General features: G+C 36.7%; 1 protein-coding gene across 2 annotated transcripts in view; it reads left to right on the top strand.

Annotated features, from left to right (window-relative positions):
• Nucleotides 1-21,789, top strand: part of PLOD2 (procollagen-lysine,2-oxoglutarate 5-dioxygenase 2) — a 90,297-nt gene that overhangs the window by 1,738 nt on the left and 66,770 nt on the right. The gene's annotated exons all lie outside the window — the stretch shown is intronic.

The raw sequence follows: 21,789 nt of genomic DNA, 5'->3' as shown, positions 1-21,789 counted from the left end.
CTGGCCAGGTGAGTAGTGGGGGCCTGTCCCTCCTCTCCAGGACCGCCGGGGTCTTCCCCAGAATTGCGGTCGGGCGGCGCTGGTCCCTGGGGAAGTGTACGGGCACCCGCCCTCGTTGACTCCTCGGAGTTCTCGGTGAACTCAGCGTGCCCGAATTTCCCTGCAGAACAAGTTGGAGTTTCCTTTTGGACTTGCAGGTCATGGGCACCAACACCTTTCCTGCAGCTCTCCTTTCCCCTCCTTTCCGAGAGTTGGCATGGATTTATCCTTGATGGACGAGGCAGTACTCCTTCTGTGACCTAAACACGGGGCTTAGTGTACTTTCTAATTGATGGTGACACATTCCTTCCAGCACCCCAGGAAGCAGCCGGTAACACCTCCCTCTTGCCAAAAACAACGCTCGTTCGAAAACCTGAGTTGTTTTCAGTAAGGCTGCCTGGCTACCCAGTACCTCCAGGCGGCAGCTTTCTTCCTTTGGGATCTGAAGGGGAAGCTGTGGACACACAGCTGCTCCCCTTACCTACCCTTTTCTTGAGCCCGGTGCTGTTTCTCGTTTTCAGAAGCTGTGTAAAACAAAACGTTTTATATTTAGCCAGATTAAAGAGAGTTTCACCACGTCTGTCTAAACATGCTTTGCTGCCTTTTGTGGCACATGAAAAATCCTTTGAGTTTTCCACATTTGTGCTCTTTGTGCTCAACTCTCTGAAATTAGATCTTGCATTTAAATGACCTTCTAATGTCCTTTTTGTTTTGTTTTGTTTTTTGTTAAGTCATCTTGGCACCATTTTTTCCCCCAAGTTTATAATAGAGTGCTTTTCTACTTGAACTTTTCTTAAGCCTAAGGACAGAAATTTCTATTTCAGAGTTACATTCAGAAAGTGACATTTGGTTTGCAGGCCAGCTAATCCATGTAGCGATAGTTTTGTCTTCATCTTTAAGTGTTTCAGAAAGCGTCAGCAGGCTGAACTGCCTATCTTTCTACAAAACAGTGCTTGCTTTGTTAGCTTGAGAAACCAGCATTCAGATGGATTTCTGTCAGTTACAGGATGCTTTTCTTTCTGTTAGGTATATGTGACCATTTAAAAATGGATTTCTGAACCCGTGTGATTCCTCTAAATTTGAACTAAACTTTTGCATAATTTAAAAATATTTCTTCTAACATAATATCTAGAAAGTAGAAAGTAAATACTTTCAGCAAATTTGGAAGTAGAGAAATTTAAAACGGAAAAACAGAACAAAAAGCCTTCCCCAGAAAAATGTCTTTCTTTGTTGAAACACCCAAGGAAACTTTAACTGGGAAATAAAATAACCTCTAAGGACTTTGTAATATTTAGAGAGGCCTCTTTGGCCTTTGTATATTTTATTCCACTTCATTGCCAACACCCCTAACTTTTTAATAGAGGACATCCCTTTGTATCTGCCTTTATATTTATAGTCAAAATCAAATTCCCTTCTCACTCTGGATTTTAAATTTCATGGAACTGGACAGTAAACTTTTAATGGATTGTGATATCAGAGAAAGAGAATTTTAGGTATGAAAGTTTCCTCAGGAAACGACCACATGAAACCCACTGTTTAAATCTGAGGACTGGTCACTTGGTAAGCAGGCATGGAGAATTCGGTTAGGGTCGAAATGTGGGAAAATACTAATTTGTGATAGGTGAAGCCAGCAGTAGTCAGTTTGATTACAAATTTTGGTGTAGGTAGGTGTTCTCATAGGTTATGTGATAAACTAATACATGTAGAGGTAAACTGCTTGATAAAGTGGGCAGAATCGTGGACTGTGGTCTATTTTATTCTTTACATATTTCAACTGAAAATTACTAAATAGAAGCTTATTCGTTGACATAAATATCAAGATCTTCTATAGGACCCTAAATTGTCTAGCTTAATAGTTCTTTAAGAAGAGTGCTTATCATCTCTAACCCTGTATATTTGTCAACATGTCCCAGCTAACCAAGAAGAAATGGTTTAGATCACAATTTCTTGGCCCTATTGACATTTTGAGCCAGATACTTCTTTGCTTTGAGGGACTATCCTGTGCATTGATGTTTAGCAGTATCCTTAACCTCTGTGCACTAGATGCCAGTAGTATAACCTTTCTAATCTGAGCACCAAAAAAAAAAAAAAAAGGCCTAATGTCCCCAGAGGGACAAAATTGCCCAGGGTTAAGAATCACTGGATTAGACTAATCTATTTGTATTTGAGGCAATATGGCATTATAGTGTTACTGGAATGATAACAGCAAATTATTTTTGAAAACAAATATTTATAGTGATTTTCAGTTTACCCACTGTAGTTGGGAATGTGATACACATTCATCAATTTTTGGAGTGTAATTTTTCCTAGCTCTGGTGCTTTGTTGACCAGAGTTGAGAACATAGATTTTTGTTAAATTTTTGAGAGTTCTGTGTGCTGTATTGATTCCTTTTGGTTGCCACTTTATTCTTAGCATGGAAAGACTAAATAAGATTTTGGCTAAAATAATCATTTTCTCTGAAAATAACGTATAGGAATTGTTACCTGAAAATTATATCCTTATGGGAGCTTTCAGAGGCAGAACCTTCTTAATCAGTGCCAGTAAATCAGGTTCACACCCAGATTTATCTTTCCTGCCCTTTCTGCCTTCTAGATGGGATAAGGAGAAGGTGGATGTATTCCTGCCAAGTCTTTGCCGTCATGTCTCCAGACCTGGATCAAATTTGTGTGTGTTTTCTGAGGCACCTTACTATTCTATGATCCAAACTGGGCAGAAACCAAGTTTTGGGCAAAAATAAAGGAAATGGTTTCAAATGTTTCTGTCAAGACCAGTATTTTTCTACCACATTCATTCATTTATAAACTCTCTAATTTACTGTGGTACATTCAAGGAAAAAAGGAAAGGTTTGTCCCTATCTACTGATGCAAACCAGCAATTTATGGGGTGGAGAGGAAAAGAGCAAGGGCCTGGAGAAACCTCTGGAAGAGAGAGGGTCTTGTCCTCTGTACTTTCTGTATTCTGTGCTTCAGCCACACAGAATGACATATCATCCGTAAACAGACTGTGCCTTTTATTTCACATGACAACAGACATATAAAACTACTATAGAGAATGTGAAGACAAGAAATGAAAATTAAATTGAGCTACCCTTTTCTGTCCATCACATGGGACAAAGCATCTTAAAATAAACTCTCATTGTACCAAATGTCAGGATGGGAATTGACCGTTGATGGAAGCACAGTGTCTTTGGAGAGCAATTTAATAATATCTACTGGAATTGAGAATCCGCATGTCCTGTAATCCTAGATATGTGCATGAATAGCACTCTCAAATTTCTGTTCCTTCCTTTTTAGTTTTTTGAAATCCTGTTTATTGTTTAAGTCTAGCTCCTAGGAAATTCTTCTCCTGGCTATTTTTGTTTGGTTCTTTTTATTTTTAACTTCTTAATGTAGTTGGTTTATACAAATCATATTTACTTTGTACTATAGGTCCTTATGTTTAATAAATTATAAACTCTTTAAAGTGAAGGGCTGAGTTTTATTCATTTTTATGCTCCTCAGTATCTACACTGTTGTTTTGCCACAGACATTCTCAGGTTTTGCTTACTGAGTTTCTGGCCTGTTCAGAGAATTATGAAAAGTAGCGTGCAGTCAATGAGGTTGCTAGTTTCTTCTTCCCCCAGAACTTTATCTGAATTCACGGAGCTTCCTTTCTCTGCTTGGGAACCCATACGCTACATGATTTAACAGCTTAGAAGTGAAATATCTGCTGCCTTGTTTCTGAACCATGTTTGGCAACCCTTCTCCACAGGTTGTATTTCCCACTTTACCTGCTTTACTCAGTACAAAGTGGCACCTTCACTATTACTTTCAGGTAGTTGGGTGCCATAATTTTTTTTATTGGTGGTGAAATGGAGATTTGGGATGGTTACATACCTTGCACAAGCTCACATAGCTGGAAAGCAGTAGAAGAGGGGCCTGTGCCCCTTCTTCAGGCTGTGCTTGTCTTTCCTGACCTCATAATTGTTCTCTTGGACTTTTGGGACCTATGAGAAAGAAACAGAAACTGGCCATCAGTGACTTAGAGAAACAAAAGGAAAGCTTTGCTAAAAGGGAAAAGACATAATTTGCAGGTTATGTAAAAGGAGGAGAAAGGAGTAGGCACAGGCTGAAGGAAAACTGGGCCCTAGGCCAGAGTGGTAAATTATGGCCCATAGGCCAAATCTAGCAGATCCCAAACAGCTACCTGTGTTTGTGTGGTCTGTGAACTAACAGAGATGTTTACATTTTTAAATGGTTGAAAAATATCAAAAGGAGAATAATATATTATGAAACATGAAAATTATATGAAATTAAAGTTTTATTGGCTCTCAGCCACATTCATTCGTTTACTTATTGTCTGGCTGCTTTGGTGCTACAAGGCAGAGCTGAGTAGTAGTTACAGAGACTATGAGGCCTGCAAAGTCTGAAATATTTACTAGCTGGTCCTGTACAGAAAAACTTTGTCGAACCTTGCCTTAGGAGATGACATTCCCACTTAAGTTGTGGCTCATGCCAATCTGCTGCTCTGTGGGAAGGAGCTGGCTTCTGGACAGTAGCAGCTGGCTCTGGGCATTTCAGAGACCTGTTTTTCATTTTAGAATTTGCCGGTGATTCCTGTGGTGTTTTGCGTTCAAACATAGGGTTTCTCTGTTACATCTTTTTAAACACAGCACTTGAAGCTATCAAGACATGTTCTTTGGTGTAAGTAGTGTTCTCATGATCAAAAATGAATAAAAACACTGATGGCTAGTTGGAAAGGAGATGCATATTTCTTCTTCAGAGCTTGAGTATATTCTAGAAATTTGTTCTAAAAACCTGGTTATGAATTTGTGGCTGAGCTCCTGGGAGGAAATAATTAGCATGTTTATCAATGAGTATTTTTATTTTTCTTTAATCATTGCTATAAATTAGGCTAAACTGAGAATTTGGTGGCTTTTAAAATGACATATTCTTTTTAATTTACATCTTACTCATTTGCATTTGCTGTAGAATGCTTGCCTCCCCAAACTGAACTGAACAGAACTAATTTTCTTTCTTTTTTTTTTTTTTTTTTTTTTTTTTGAGACGGAGTCTCGCTCTGTCGCCCAGGCTGGAGTGCAGTGGCGTGATCTCGGCTCACTGCAACCTCTGCCTCCCGGGTTCAAGCAATTGTCTGCCTCAGCCTCCTGAGAAGCTGGGATTACAGGCGCCCGCCACCATGCCCGGCGAATTTCTGTATTTTTTTTTTTTAGTAGAGATGGGGTTTCACCATCTTGGCTAGGCTGGTCTTGAACTCCTGACCTCGTGATCCAACCCCCTCGGCTTCCCAAACTGCTGAGATTACAGGTGTGAGCCACCGCGTCTGGCCAATGAAACTAATTTTCAAAGCTATTGAGGTTGCAGTTAAAAATAATTATCTAGAATAGTAGAATTATAGAGACTGTGTTATTTTGTTTATTTATTCATTTATTTATAGACAGGGTCTCACTCTGTAGGTCAGGCTAGAATGCAGTGATGCTATCATAGCTCACTACAGCCTGAAACTGCTGGGCTCAGATGATCCTGCTTATCACCTCAGCCTCCCAAGTAGCTGGGACTGCAACTCTGTTGTTGTTATCTTTATTCTGCTTACCACCTTAAAGCCTACATGTTGCAACCCATATTTGGTAATTACACTACTAAAGATGGTGCAGCAGTACAGAATTGATTACTGCTCGACTGTGTCACAAAGATACCTCTTCAAAAAATACTGTTTATAATTTAAAAATGTAGTATCTTCAAATAAGTTTTTGTTTTCAGAGTAACTTTACAAGCAATTCAAAGAGCAAAGATACATTGTTTTTATACACAAAGGAAGATTTTCATTACAGATTTTCTTTTGTGTATTAAAAGAGGGAAGTGTACTTTTGTTAATTTTAATTTGGTTTTCTTCAAAACAATACAATCAGGTTTATGCATTTACATACTTAGTTACTGATTGACTCATGCATTTTTTTCAGGCCTTGATTGTTTTAGTAGCACATTGTGGCAGATTTAGGAAAATAAAAATCATTTTAAAATTTCTATTACAATATGGATATACTCCCCCTTTCTTGAATTTATTTCTTAAAGGAGATGTGATTAAGTGAGAAAATGCTTAATTTGTTAGTGTGGAAATATGCTTCATGTTTACAATTTCTTTTCCGCTATAAGAAATTAGGTTTAAAGTTTAGTTTGTATAGGTTTGTAATTAAATTTTAACCAGGAAAAAATCTATAAATAGCAACTGGATAACCTTTGCTCTTCATTTCAAGAGCAATTAACACTAACTTTTTCTTTTATTTGCTGTTCTTTTTTATTATTAGTCTTCTCACAAGGGAGTATCAGTTTCTGTGCAAGTTCATGAGTGATGGGGATACTCCCCAGGCATTATCAATACAGAAGTGACAAGGTATACTACATTGGAGTGTCCTTTCCTTTTTTGGCTGAAGAACTACTGTATTTATAATAAAAATCTACACCAGAAGTTTAAAGAAAAAACCATATTTCAAGTTTGAATACAATAAAGAACATGATTATTACTGTAAATATACTCAATAGACTTTTAATACAAATAAAAGTCTTGGTGAACATATGGCTAAAATGAGGGGCTACTTGAGGCAGGGAAGTGGTCAGGAAAAGTGTTTCATATAAACATTGGTGAATTTTCAAAAATGGGCCAGAGTTGAAATTAAATATCATTTGTTATACTGATAGTTTATTGATTTTAATATTGCTTTTATTATCTTGTGTGCATAAGACATCCTGGTGCATTAACTAATCATCTGCTCATGTAATTTGGGGTTATATTCTCAAATTTTTACAAAGAACTTTCTCATTTGCTTTCTAGTTACTGCTAACCTATTTTAGGGTTCTTTCCAAACGGTAGGTGAGAGATAGGACTTTCCTCTGATTTAAATGCTGTTTTTCTTTTCTTTTTTTTTTTTGTGCTGTGGACAGGTAAAAATTCTTTATGGGACAAAGGAATTTTCAAGTACGCATAGTTTTTATTGTTCTTGACAGTACTCCTGGTCAGTCTCGGACACTCAAGTGCAGTAAGGAGATATTGAATATGCATCATGCTCCACAGCTTGACCCTCCCACAGGCACAGCAACAAGCGAAATAGATATGTGGATTTTGGCAACCTTGGCTTTCTGATGCTAGGGCATCGATCTGGCCTGGGAGAAGAAAAGCTCCAGAAGCTATACTTTATTCCAGAGCCCCAGCACACAGTGTCTCATAGGCAAGGCTGCTCTGTCATTGACTATTCTGTTTTAAATGGTTTGAAGCCACAACTTTTGTGGGCTTTCAGGTGCGAAATACTTAACAGATGCTGCACACAGGGCTAAGAAGGGGGCCAGTAACATTTAGGTCTTTTAAAATGCATTCTCTAACAGGTTCTTTAAACATTTAAATCTTTCCTTCCTGTTTCTAGCAATGTACTAAACACCAACAGCTATCTCATCTTTAAAAATTCTGCAAATACAGAATTTAAATTATTTCTTTTTGAAAAAAGGAACCAGCTAACAGTTTGCTGGTAGACTAAAATGATCTCCATAATGTGATCACCTGGGGAAGTCTTAGAGCACTGTTGTTATGAAGAGGGCGGATGGGTTCTTTGATGGGATTTTCCAGTCTTGTCCAAGCCAGCTCTGAGGCACCTTGTCTTCAGAGGCCTCTTCTCCTGCTCTGGCTATGCTGGTTCTTTCCTGGCCTCCAGCTGGCACCACAGTGGTGAGCAGAATGCCCTGCTGGTCCAGGGCCTCTGGAATTCCTGCCGGCCACGTCTAGAGAAGGACAATCCTCCTTTTCTTCTTAGTTTAGTTTAGACAAGGTTGGAATTTTTTAAACAGTGACTTTACTAAGTAACCAAGGGCAAAACAAAACAAAACCTCACACTGGAAAATCACTGAAGCAAAGAAATGAACAGACTTACGAAGTAGAGATTCAGAGTTCTTACTCTTCTCTGACTTTGGTATAGTTCTGTATTGAAATTCTAAGATTCTTGCAGGGAAAATAATGTATATATAAAACTGAGCAAATCAAAGAAGCACTTATGGGTAAGCAACCTGGATACCTGCACACCCAGCACATTTTGAGGGTTCATGAATTCTGTGTCGTTGCCCAGCGTTTCTTTCTCCCCTCTTCACTCTCATTCCTCACTTCTTCCTACCACTTTCTTTTACACAGACGACTCTTCTCCATGGTTGGAGTCCATGAGATCCATGGGTAGACAAGTGGTAATAGATGGTCTAGGTATATTTGTCATTTCTTAGGGACATATTACATTACATATTAGCATAACTGTAGACATTGGACACTTAATTTTCTTCACTAGGTAGAATTTTTTTTTTTTTTTTTTGAGACGGAGTCTTGCTCTGTCATCCAGACTGGAGTGGAGTGGTGCGATCTTGGCTCACTGCAACCTCTGCCTCCCGGGTTCAAGTGATGCTCCTGCCTCAGCCTCCTGAGTAGCTGGGATTACAGGTGCGTGCCACCGTGCCCAGGTAATTTTTGTATTTTTAGTAGAAACAGGGGTTTCACCATATTGGTCAGGCTGGTCTTGAACTCCTGACCTCAGATGATCCACCTGCCTCAGCCTCCCAAAGTGCTGGGATTACAGGCATGAGCCACTGCACCCGGCCAATAGGTAGAAATTTTTTATGCTGTTGCCCATGACTATTTTTGTATTGCTTTAATTCTTGATTTTAGTAGCAATTTGTGTATGCTTTTATAAACCTATATAATTTAGTAAATCTACATTAGTTTATTTAGCTAAGCTTTACAAATTCTCTCATAATACAACTTTTTTAGAGGTAACTAACAGCATTGTAAATTTTTAGATGCAAATGTATGCCAACAATAATTCCCATTGTGTAATACTGTGAAATTTGGGTAATTAATATTTTAAAAAATAATTGGAGTATTTATTGACTGGCTAGTCTGTGTTCTGTTGCTTTGTGTGAAGGAAAAACAGAAAAAACAAACCAGAATGAACAAACAAAAACCACACAAGGCTCAGTCCCTGTTCTGTATTGAAATTCTAAGATTCTTACAGGGAAAATAATGTATATATAAAATGGAGGAAATCAGAGAAGCACTTACGGGTAAGCAACCTGGGCTGCAGGGAAGAACACACACATCTGGCATCAGGAAACCTACATCTAAGTTCTCATCCTTCCACTCACCAACCTTGAGCCGATTCTTGAGCCTCGTCAGATTTTACTTGTAATTTGTGATCCTTATAGTGCTGTGATTTGATGTCTCTTGACTTTTTTTTTTTTTGAAACGGAGTTTCGTTCTTCTTGTCCAGGCTGGAGTGCAATGGTGCGATCTTGGCTCACTGCAACCTCCGCCTCTCGGGTTCAAGCGATTCTTCTGCCTCAGCCTCCTCAGTTGCTGGGATTACAGGCATGCGCTACTATGCCCTGCTAATTTTGTATTTTTAGAAGAGACCGGGTTTCTCCATGTTTGTCAGGCTGGCCTTGAACTCCCAACCTCAGGTGATCCGCCCACCTCAGCCTCTTGAAGTGCCGGGATTACAGGCGTGAGCCACCATGCTTGGCCAATGTCTCTTGACTTTTAAGTGTCAGAATGGTGGTAGAGACAGAGTGCTGCAGGAATCAGAAAAGAGGTCTCAAGAAAACTTACTATTATTTGTTAGGCCAAAGAAGGCATAGATATAAGGTTGTTTTGTGTTTTAAATTCTACTTTTTCTACTAGTTGTTGTATCAAGATCTGGACTTGGCCAGGACTTGGTGTTGCTTTTTTCTCTTAATTAGCTTTTGATTTAGATGCAGGACAGTAGGCCAAGAATTACTAGAATTAAATTTACATTTAAAAGGTTCCAAGTGTTTTTATATGAGAAGAGAAAACAAGTCTGGTGTTTTTATGAAGCTATTTTCTGTTTTCAGAGAGGAACCGTATCCTCTTCAGTACATTTAAATATTGTATGCTGTTAAAAAAATAAACTTATATTCATCTGTTTCAGTCCTGACCTTTAAGTCAAATAAATTAATAACAATTATGCTGGTAACTTTTTTTTTTAACTTTTATTTTGGGTTCAGGGGTACATGTGAAGGTTTGTTACACAGGTGAACTCATGTAATGGGAGTTTGTTGTACAGACTATTTCATCACCCAGGTATTAAGCCCAGTACCCAGTAGTTATCTTCTTTGCTCCTCTGTCTCCTCCCACTGTCACCCTTAAGTTGAACCCAGTATCTGTTGTTCCTTTCTTTGTGTTCATGAGTTCTCATCATTTAGCTTCCACATATAAGTGAGAATATTCGGTATTTGGATTTCTGTTCCTGTGTTAGTTTGCTAAGGATAATAGCCTCCAGCTCCATCCATATTCTCGCAAAAAACATGATCTCATTTTTTTTTAATGGCTACGTAGAAGTTAAAGCGAAGTTTTACGATATGTGCTACTTAAAAATTGGGGACCCTTTTCTAACTTGTTACATAAATAGTCATCAGAATACCTAGATTCAACTTTTAGATTCATTAATTATCTTTAAAATATGATTGCATTTAGTGAACTGAAAACATGGCAAATAAAAATGAAATCAGTTTGTGGGAGCAAAGTATTTATGTGCATACGTATATGTGTATATGTGTATGTACACATTTGTGTTTACTAGCCATGGAGGTTATTGTTGAGCCTTAAGAAAGGAATAGAAAGTATGAATACATTTTAATCTGGACTTCTTTGATATCTTGCTAGGTCATTGTCACAGCAGCATTTGTTCTACATGTCTTTGCATCTTTAGAATGGAGCATATCTAGTGAGTGGTACACTCTGAGACTTAATCCTTGGAGAAGATGGTGGTGTGCAGTGCTTTTTTTTCTGGCTATTTTTCCTACTGTTTCCAGGTGGATTTTATGTAAATTGAAGGAAGCAGTTCAAGCAGAACAATTGGAAGGGAAAGAGGGTGACTTAATTTTAAAAACATATATATAGTTACTTATACAGTTGTTTTTTAAGTGTAAGATTAGCAAATATTAACAGAAGTATTTAGCCTGGGTGTTGGTTTTGGAAATTAACTGTTATTTATTGAATAAGCAAATAAATACCAGTAGCTGAGTCTTTAGTACAGTATATTAGGTTGAAGAAAAATTTGGTTTATTAAAATGATTAACTTTTATCTTATTAATATCACTTGATATTTTATGTTCCTCAAGCATAAACATGTTTTTTTAAAAAATGAAGTATTACATTTTAAACAGCAAGTAAATATCCTAAAAAACCGGGCTCCTTCTCACTGAATGGCTGTGTTACACCAGTACTGTCAGCTCCATGGGTTATGGCAGAGTGGATAAGTGAGTTTTTTTTTCATGTTGAGATAAAAGATAAACTAAGAAGTCTACTTTTGAACCATAGACACAAACTTAAAAAATAACTATAATTGATAATTATATCTGATTTTCTATAACCAGATTTAAATTCTTTATTGATGCAAGGCGTGAATTTTTCTTAATAATTCTCAGAATATCCCACACTTAAATTAGTTTAAAAGCATATTGGGTTTGTAGAAACTTCTTTCGAAAAAGAGTCCTATTCAGTTTGAAGAGGTGATGGGAGTGAGAGGGTAAGTGAAATACAGGAAGGGAAGTTGCTTTTAAGTGTGGTACAAAATTACAAAATATGTGACTTGAATAAGTTCACAATTAATTCAGAAAAATCTGAACTAGAAGCCACTGCTGAGTGCTGGCAAGGGAAATTATGCTTATGTAAAATGTGACACTGAATTCTTCCCTGAACAGAAATATGGTTTGGGTAGTTTCATCCTTGGGATTTATTTATGTGGATTATGCTTATTGCGGTTGTAGCATTTCATATTAACTGTAACAAATGGAATATCCCAGCCATTCTTTGCATGCTGTGACTTTCAGCCTATGGTCCAGTGTGCATGGACCCTCTTGCAACATATACACTGAGACAGTGTATAGTGCTGAATTTGTTTTTTATTTGGTTTCAGGAAGTCAGCTGGTTACTTCAGTAATCAGCAGAGATTCAGAAATATAGATGTTGTAATATTATGATGCAACCATGGATGTGTTTCATATCACTTGGTATTTCTGATAAATTGAGGTACAAGTCTGTTGTGCTTTGAATTATTGGAGAGTTGTGTTATTTCCTCTTTTATTACGATTAAGTGTATTACAAAGAATTTGAGGATGGTGTTTTTAAAATACTAGGGTAAATGCAGAAACAGTACAGAGGAGTGTTTGCTTTCTTGATATAGCCAGAGGGCGCTCACTATACAAGGAGACTAGAGACCTCTAACTTTGAACTTCAAAACTTTGAAGTCATTTTTTTCTCATTCCTCTGATTTATTCTTGGTATTTAGGTATAGTGCTTTGCTCATTATTTTGTCTCTGTCTTTTTTTGTTTGTTTCATCTGTAGTGAAAAGTGTGTGTGTGTGTGTGTGTGTGTGTGTGTGTGTGTGTGCGTGCCTGCCTGCCTGCCTGTATAAATAATTAGATATCTATTAGATATTTGAAACGGGTAAAGATTATTTTTAACATGATCTTAATATTGTTATTGCATTCAACAGTGATTCCTTAATGTTATTTAATACCTATCCAAATTCACCTTTGCCTCTTTTTCTCAAATATGTCTTTTTATAGTTGGTTTGTTTGATCCAGATCCATAAATTTATCTTCCTAAACACCTTCCAAGCTGTCACTTATCTTAGTCTACACTGCAGGACTCTGGTAGCTTCAGGGTCAAATCTAGCCTAAATATTGTTTTTCAAAAGTCTCAAATTAAGTTCTATGTTTCAGGAAATTTTACTTAAAAATCAGAATCTTTCTTGTTTTGGAGGAGAAAAAAGGAAAAGAAGGCCTGGAAACCCTGGGTTTTCCTTCCCGTATGGCAACAACAGCTGGCTGACTCTGAGAAGTCCTCTCCTTGGATGGGGTGCTTGTACACTCCAGTCACCATAGCAGGTGGCTGGCCTCTTCACTGACGTGTTTGCAGCCCCCTCTCAGTATACATCACTGAATTAGATAATTATCATTGTTTCTGAAATTATTTTTCTTGTCTCATCTTTCTTAAGTCCAGTGACTCTTCGCATGCTATGACTTTCAGCCTATGGTCCAGTGGTTTTGTCCTCCCTGGAATATTTGGTAACGTCTAGAGACATTTTGTTTTGAGCAGTGGGTGCTACTTGCATCCTGTCAGTTGAGTCCAGGGACCCTGCCAAAGCGTCCTGCATTACACAGCATGACCCCATCACTCTCTCCCACCCCCACCCCAAGAAAGAATTATCTGGCCCCAAATGTCAATAGTGCTGAAGTTGGGAAACTCTGCTACAGTCTGATGGCACACTTCTAATTTCACTGCCCCGCTTCTAGTGTCTTCTCTATTTCCAAATGTATTTATTATCATTTCCCAATTTGCACTCTGTTCATACTGGATTCCTCACTATCCAGTCAAGAGATCATGCTTTTACACATCTTTTGGAGGAGGGGGGATTATATTTCCAGGTTCCTTGACTGTCAAAATACTGTCTGTCATTTTTTAAGGCCTGAACATAGATATATTAAGTCTTATATTCTAGTTTTTTTTGTAGATTTTTATTGTTCCTTCAATGTTGAACTCCTACAGTATTCTCTGCAAATATATAATCTGTGATTTAAATTAGTATTTAGTATGTTATTCTCAGTCTTTTCATATGAACTAACTTTACATTCTTAGTTGGATTTTAACCTGCAAGAGGATAGAGATCGTATCTCTTGAATTGCTGTGCCTTAGAACTCCCAACCTCGGAAGCTTCTCTGCCTATAGGCCTTACAGAGGGATAGTCCATTAACCCATGGCTTGCCCTAGTCACAACTAACAAGATAAGCAGGAAACCTATGTTGGTCAGGGTTCTATTCAAACGAAGAACCCATTTTAGATATCTTGAGCAAAAACAGATTCAACAAAAGCAATTACAGGCTTATACAATTACTGGAAAGCCTGGAAGAATGGGCTTTAGCAAAGCTTTCAGCAGTGACTTCTAGAATAGCAGAAATAGCTGACCAAACTAGGAGGCTACTACCTCTGTCCCAGCAGGGAATCAGGAGCCCACCATTGGAAGTATTGAATTCAGAAATAGGCTTCCATAAATGTAACCCAGGGATGGAGAAGCTGTCTCTGTTGATTCCTTATGCCCATGAGGCAGTGACTATACCAACAATGCAGAATTCAGCCACAGCCTTTGCTGCTGTCAATATGTCTGTCTATCTCTCTGCCTCTCTCTCTCTTTCTCTCCTCTCCGTCCACCCGCCCTCCTCCCCAGTTCCCACAAAGTGTGAGATTGACCCTAGAACACTGGTGTAGGGTAAACCGTATCCTTCTGACCATGCTTACCAATGGAAATGGCCAAAAGTGATAGGGATAGGACCATCTGTTTTTCAAATCTCACAGGAATACATCTTAGAGGAGGGGTATAATTTACATCCAAATGTTTAGCTCCAAAGAACTTGGAGAAATGCACCTTTAATATTTGATTTTCTCATGACTTTCTTCAGTAATTGTTCTTCTTGAAGCTTGGCAAAGCATTAAATTATTTTAAATTTTTATGGATGTTTTTGACAATAGGGAACCAAGTAAGGGCTTAGCATTACATGAAATACATGCTTTTTAACGTGGAGCTGTATTATAAAGTTCTAAGCACGTTGAATACTTTGTCAGCTTTTAAGAAGAGCAATTTCTAATAAAGTCATGGGAAAAAAAGAAACTTATGAAATAGAGGCAACTAAGTAATAGAAATTTATGTCCCCTCACCATCCTTATTGTTTTAAGGCCAGTGGATCGTAACTTTTATGGAAGAGACAGCATGGTACAACTTAATCCTAATTACAATTTTATGATATTTGTTTGACTTATTCATTCATTTCTTATTTACTAGTGCTCTTATTTTATACAGCACCCTATAACTTTCAGTAAATTCTTAGCTGACTAATGTCACTTTTCTGAGATAAAACCAGTGGGGCTTACTCACAGCTTCTGGATTTTGAGACTGTCAGTAATAAAATTCTGGCTCATTAAGGAAGGAAGGATTTAATTTGACTCAGCCTTTTAAAAATTCATGATAACAAAAGTACAAAAGAAAACTTTGTGGACTACCATAACTATACTTTCTAATTGTAAATTTATGTTTCACAATTTTTATTTGAAAGTTTGGTTTTTATGTAATTGTTTTTTACTTTTGTAGTTTCTTTGCTTGTAACAGTAACTGTAGTTAAGCTTATGGCTGAAACTCCTGCTGAACAAATCTACAGAGGAGTATCTTGCATTCAAATTAGAATGTTGATCTTCCTCACATTATTTGGAGTTGGGACACCCCAACTACACATGGTATTTATTTATTTTAAAATTTCATTTGTTTTGCTTATTGTGATAATTTCAGGTGGTAGGTAGATGTACCTTAGTGTTCAAATTAACACATAGACAAAACTAGATTGGGAATGGCTGGATTAGATTAATACATGCCTATCTAGGTTTATTATGTCACCATGGCAGTTTTAGTTTTTGGTTTTGTATGTGTGTGTTTAAAATGATACAGCTAAAAACATTTGCTTTTATTTTGATGAAGACAACAATATTTGGGGAATCTGGATTTATTTTGGTGATATGCCTAGGATGTAGTCAGTTTAGCCCTTTAAATGGCGTTTGTCATCTAAATTATTCTGAAAGCTCTAGTAAGAAATGACAGAGCTCCTATAAGAAATGTTGAAGCACCAGTAGAAATCAGTAAGAACTAGGATATGGTAGATCTAATGAAGATGGCATAACTTCGTTTAAGAGTTGTATTTTCGGTTACAATGACAATAAATGCTTGTAACTGAAAACAGATAGTTAAGAATAAATTTAAATTTGTCCATGAACACACTATCAATTAGTAAACAATGTAAAACACTGTGATAGTATTCATTTTTTTCTGTTTGTATATCTTCATGTATTTTCTTTATAAAATCAAGATATACATACATATTGATAAGCAATAAAGCCACAGTTTTGTATTTGTCTTATTTACAAAATAGTATATTTTAAGCATTTCCCATGGCATTGAATATTCTTCAAGCCATGATTTTTAAGTAACATTTTTATATCTGTCACGGGATTATACCGTAAGTTTTATAACCATTACCTTATTCGATATATAGCTTGTTTGCCATTTGACACTAACAAAAATAATATTGTAAGGGTATTATTGAAAATAAGTTTTGGTTTCCATTTTTACCTATTTTTATAGGAAAAGTTCAAGAAACAAAATATTTAAATAAAAAGATATGTACTCTTTCTGTCTCTTGTTACATATTGTGGAGTTGATTTCCAGAAGGTTTTATGGATTTTCACTTCCACGAGCAGTGTACAAAAGGGTATGGAAATCTTGGCAAGCATTACTTTTCAAAATACTTTCTTCAAGGTTTTAGGGGAAAATAGTCTCTGATTCTCTTTATCCTCCTTTTTTATTTCTTAAATTTATAGTGATTTATTTACTTGCTAAAATATTTTTTGCTACTTCTGTTTCTTATGTGAGTTGCATATTCGTATCAGTGGTGTGTACATTCTAGTGGAGTTAGAAAGGACGGTAAACAAATGTATTGGGAAGGTATAAATCTTAAAAAGAAAAATAAAATGAGATTAGAGTGATTAGATTGAAGAATACCATTATAAGTACTGTTTTCAGGAGATGCTTTTTATCTTTGGTTACATTTGAGCATAGAAGGGTGGAGGCTTTCTGAGAGAGGAGGATTACAGGCAGCAGGGACCACAGTATAAACGCTCTTAGCTGAGGATGTGTTTGATGTGTCTGCAGAGCAGCCAGGAGAACAGTGTGCCTGCATTAGGGACAAGGAGGGGATAGTGATGGAAGAGATCAGATTGACAGTCAAGACCAGATCTCTTAGGTACTTGGAGTGTGGACTAGGGTAAGGAGTTTGGATTTTATTGAGAACAAGAGGTAAACCCTTAAAAAAATTTGGAGAGAAACGCAAGATATGTGTGTGAATTAGAATAGGTTATCTTATCTGGACTTTTGGTTGGTGAATGTAGTACAGGCTGATTTCAGCCCCATTTTCCCCTTTAGCCTCTCTAAAGGGTGGCTGTATTATATAGTACGGTTGCTAAACTATATACATTGTGGCCCTGAATTGATAGAGTTACAGCTATATCATTCTGGCCAGTAGAAAGAAGAGATTGACAATGGCCAGGGTAGATACAGGGAAATTCTTTAAGAGATGATTTCAGTAGTCTAGAGAGAAGAGGATGGTGCCTAGATTTAGACTACTCACAGAAAAGATGGTTAGGAGAGGCTGGATCCTGTAATGCTGATAGAATTTGTGGTCAACTTAGATGGGGAATGTGAGAGAAAAACAGGAGTTAAGGATGACTCCAAATTTTATTCTTAAAATTTTGCATCTTAGAAGTTTTAATTTGTTTAAGTCTTAACACCGATTGAGTATATACTCTACATGCTTTTTTTTAATATTCTCACTCATGTTTACATAGATTGTAAACACGAGTTACTCTGGTGACTGCTTTACTCTTATTTTAATAATTACTATTAAAACTTACAGTCTTCTTTGTGTCTGTAATGTTATCTAAATGTTTATTCAGTAGAATGCTAGTGGTGGAGAACAGGACCCTAAAAATATTTTTACACGGGCGGTCGGAGTGTTTAACTCTAGGAAGTAGGCCAAAATAGCTGCTGTGATTCACTGAGCTGTGAGTTTGGGAAAAAGCATTCTGCAAAATGTCAGCCGATAGCGTTGAAAAATAGCAGAGCTGCTTGAAGCAGATTTTTCAGTTTACAGAAATTGTGTTATAACCAAAGCATGGAAGATGGGAACAAATGGCAGGGGAAATCTGGCTACATGACTCTGAGATCAGTGCTGCTGCAGAGAGTCCCTGAGTCAGCTTTGGTTTGTACCAAGGCATCAAGTGTATTTGGTTTGACAAGAGATTGGAATGTGCTGACAATGCCCCTTTCTTATAATCTTAGGCAGTATATTACAAAGCTTTATTTTGAATGTAGCTTTTATTGTTTGTTATTTATTGTACTGAAATTATGTTTAAAGGCAAGCACTGGGATATTTGTGTGCTTAAACTTTGTTTAAGGGCAAGAACTGGAGATCTGTGTGCCTGGAACAGACCCTACTCTGCCTCCACTTTCCATTTAGGTCAGTGGGCAATTAATCTTGTAATATGAAAGGTTTCAGGTTTGTAGTGTTTTTATTGACCAACCTTTACATAAAAGTACATCTACCATGTAGCTGGAAAAAGATCCCTGATAACTTTTCTATGTACCACCCTTAGTTTTCGGAAATAGGTAAAGGAAGAAAAACTGACAGACTGAGAATGAATAGGCAGAGAGATGGAAAAAACAGTAGAGAGAAGCACCAGGAGGGGTAGATTCATACAGCTGGATGGTGAATTTGGCACTGATTTGTTTTGCTAACTTAAAACTTGTTGGATTACATAAATTTCTATTAAAAAAGAAAACACTGCATTCATATTAATTTAGGCATTATTTTTCTTGATGACAAAAATCTGAATTAAAAAACTAGTTCCTTTTAATAAAGGACATTAAATATCAGTAGATAATAGCTTTACTTGTAGTTTATTTAGAAATACTTTCAAGGGATAAATACTTTTCTCATCTTTTTGAAAGTTATAATTTGGCAATTGTTTTCTGACAGGAACATTTGGTTAATGATACAGTAAATGATGTTTTTACCTATTTTCTAACTCTCTGGGAACAGAAATGGAGGATGTTGAATCCCATTCCCCTATTACACACATTTCTTCACCTGGTGAACTCATTTGTCCTCAGTTTTAGTGCGAATTCCTCACAATTTTTTTCATAAACTTCCAATTTAAAATAACTTTCTCTCTTAAAACCTTTCATCCTCTTCGTGTTGTTGAACTTAGTATTTACTGCAGTTTCCATTTTAAATTGTTTGTGGAATTATTTGCCACTGTCTCCCCTCACAACTGTATTGTAAGACCCATGAAGACAGGGATTGATTTTTCCAAAAAAGTTTATTGAGTGACTTCCTTCCAAAAATATTTATTGAGTGCCTACTGTGTATCAACTAGGATTTGGGGATCTATTAGGTTTACATTCTCTTCAATTCCAGCATTTACTTCGTTTACCATTATGTCTCCAACATGTAGCACAGTGCCTGATAAACAGTGAATGTCAATATCTGTTGAAAGAATAAAGATGAAAGCCCTTTGAGGAGTATTTGCAGGGCTCAAATGTGATGTGGAGTCAGGGGTTAAATCTGTAGTTGAGGAACATGAACTTCTCCTGAGGTTGGGGATTTCTTTCCCCATCTCAATCTGAAATTTCCAACTGTCCCTGTTCTAACTTTTCTTTCAATAAAAACGAGAACTTCCTTAGTGTTAGATCCATTTTGTAAACTGCGTCTGGGGAATGTATGCAGTTTAAGTAAACTGCAAGATAAATCACAGAAGAGTTAATGCAGTAGTGATCATTTTATTAGCGGTCCACATTAATAGAATACAGCAATTTAAATTGTAATGTCGTTAACTTTGTCTTTTTTTTGGGTTGTAATTAATCTAAACATCCAGCTATTTATGTTACTTTTAATTAAAGGTAGGAAAAGCCATTAGATAACTCATTTGTTCATACTGTGTATTAAATTATCTGATTTATTATTTATCTAGTTTATTATGTACTGAGAGTACATAATAAAACTTAATAAAACCTCATAATAAAACTTACTGGGGGCAGTAAATGAAGAAACATGTTGTGTTCTTGACAGAGCAGGTACATGGACACTCAGACATTAAAATGGAGACCAAGAAATTAAAGGTCAGAAGCAGCATGTGAAAAACATTCTGTCTGGGGCCACTTATTATAGGTATAAACAGCTCTGTAGATTTAGATGTTCTGGGGAAGTACCCTATCATTGGAAAATATGGTAAGTGATCATGAGTCCTCAAGAAGAGGTTATATTTGTTTGGTATGCTTTGCTTAATTATCACATTTGATAGAATGATTTGCATTATTAACATTATTAATAGAAAGTGTTTAGAGAAAGTTGAAAGGCACCATGGTTTAATTGACTGGAATGCTTTATGACTAAAAATGCAGAGAGTAGTTTGTGAATTTTCAGAAACTGATCCTATTCTTTATTAAAGCGTATCGTGTATTTCTGAAGAAGCACACATAGTATAGTTTAATTCAGACTCTTTGAGCTGTATATACTTCTAATTATATACTAGTTTATGAAATTATTGAGTTCCTTCTACTTTGAGAAATTCTGGAATTAAGAATGAGTGAGGATTGTTGGGGAGAGGTCATTGAAGCTGACAAAACACTGAATGCTTACCCTCGTTTCTAGGTCACAGTGAAATCAGACTTCACTGGGGAGCAGTTTTCTGATGAGGAATGTCATGAATCCTTTCAGAAATGGGAATGTCTCTGTGTTTGTCTCTGTAATGTAGAGGCATCTTGAAAGGCTGGACTTTTGATGAATTGTCATAAGAACTGGCCCCATATAGCATTGGCTCAGCTTTCTAACAAGGGGACTAACAAGGGGATTCTTATTTCCTGCTACATAAATTCCCCAAATGAAACATTGACTCTTTCAGACATAACCTGACCCAGTGCACTGGGTCATACTGGAGCATCCTGACCCTGTATGGATTTATACTGCTGAGAAAATTTAAATTGCATTCAAAAGAGAGCTATTTTATGAACATCTACCTTAAATATGCATCTTGCTTATGACTAATTAATGCCTTGCTATGTTTTTGTGGAGCAGTCTTGAAGAACCAGGTGGTGAACCATTCATTTCTAATGTGTTGTAGCTAGGAATTAGTTGAATTTGACTGTATACGAGGTGGGGAAAGAGAAAGGGAGGAAGGCAGGGAAGGACCAGCTTTTCCACAGTGACATTCTTCAACAATATTTTTTGCCAGCAGCTGATATTTCTTCCCTAGTGCTCTTTCAACGTATATATTCTAAGCCTTGTAATAAATTTCTTGCTAATGACTTATAAAGTGATGGCATTTGTACAGGAATGTGTAACTGTTGGCTTGATTTTATTTTACAAACTGGTTTGAAAAAGAGAGAAAATCCTCTGAATATTCATTTCTGCTTAAGTCCAGTGGAAATCTCAGTAAAATATTGGATGTGCAGAAAAGCTTTACACTTTAGGATGAGCTGCATTATTATCTTTTTCCTGCATCATAATAAAACCCTTAATCCAACATTTAGGTGTTTGATAGTTGGCATTTATAACGCTACCGGGGTGAGCATTTATCAAGATAAATTGTAGAGATTTGTGTTCCTTCAGGATAGGGAATGTGGCATTTAGAATTCTTATTGTTTAGAAAGTCACAGAAGATACTTTAAACATTTTCTTAAAATTTTATTTATGTAACAGACTCATCTTTTCAGGTTAGTTTTATGAGATAATTTGGAGTCCTTCACTACTTTAAACGTTTTCTTAAAATTTTATTGATGCAGGAGACTCATCTTTTAAGATTAGTCTTATGAAATAACTTGGAATCCTTCACTGCTCTTTTTCACAAACTCCGTTTAATCTGTCCATCAATGTTGTTTAGTCTGCCTTAGAAACATATTCAAATGGATGACTTTTTACCTCCTTTACTACCGTTCCTTGTCTGTATCACCGTGGTCTCTAACCTAGAACACTGTTCAAAACACTCTTCAACAGACTTCCTAATTTTGTCCTTGGCCTCTCTGTGATAGCAACCAGGGTAATCCTGTTAA

The sequence above is a fragment of the Gorilla gorilla genome, chromosome 2 (assembly GCF_029281585.2).
Source record: "Gorilla gorilla gorilla isolate KB3781 chromosome 2, NHGRI_mGorGor1-v2.1_pri, whole genome shotgun sequence".
Lineage (NCBI taxonomy): Eukaryota > Metazoa > Chordata > Mammalia > Primates > Hominidae > Gorilla > Gorilla gorilla.
This window is presented reverse-complemented; position numbering and strand designations above follow the sequence as displayed.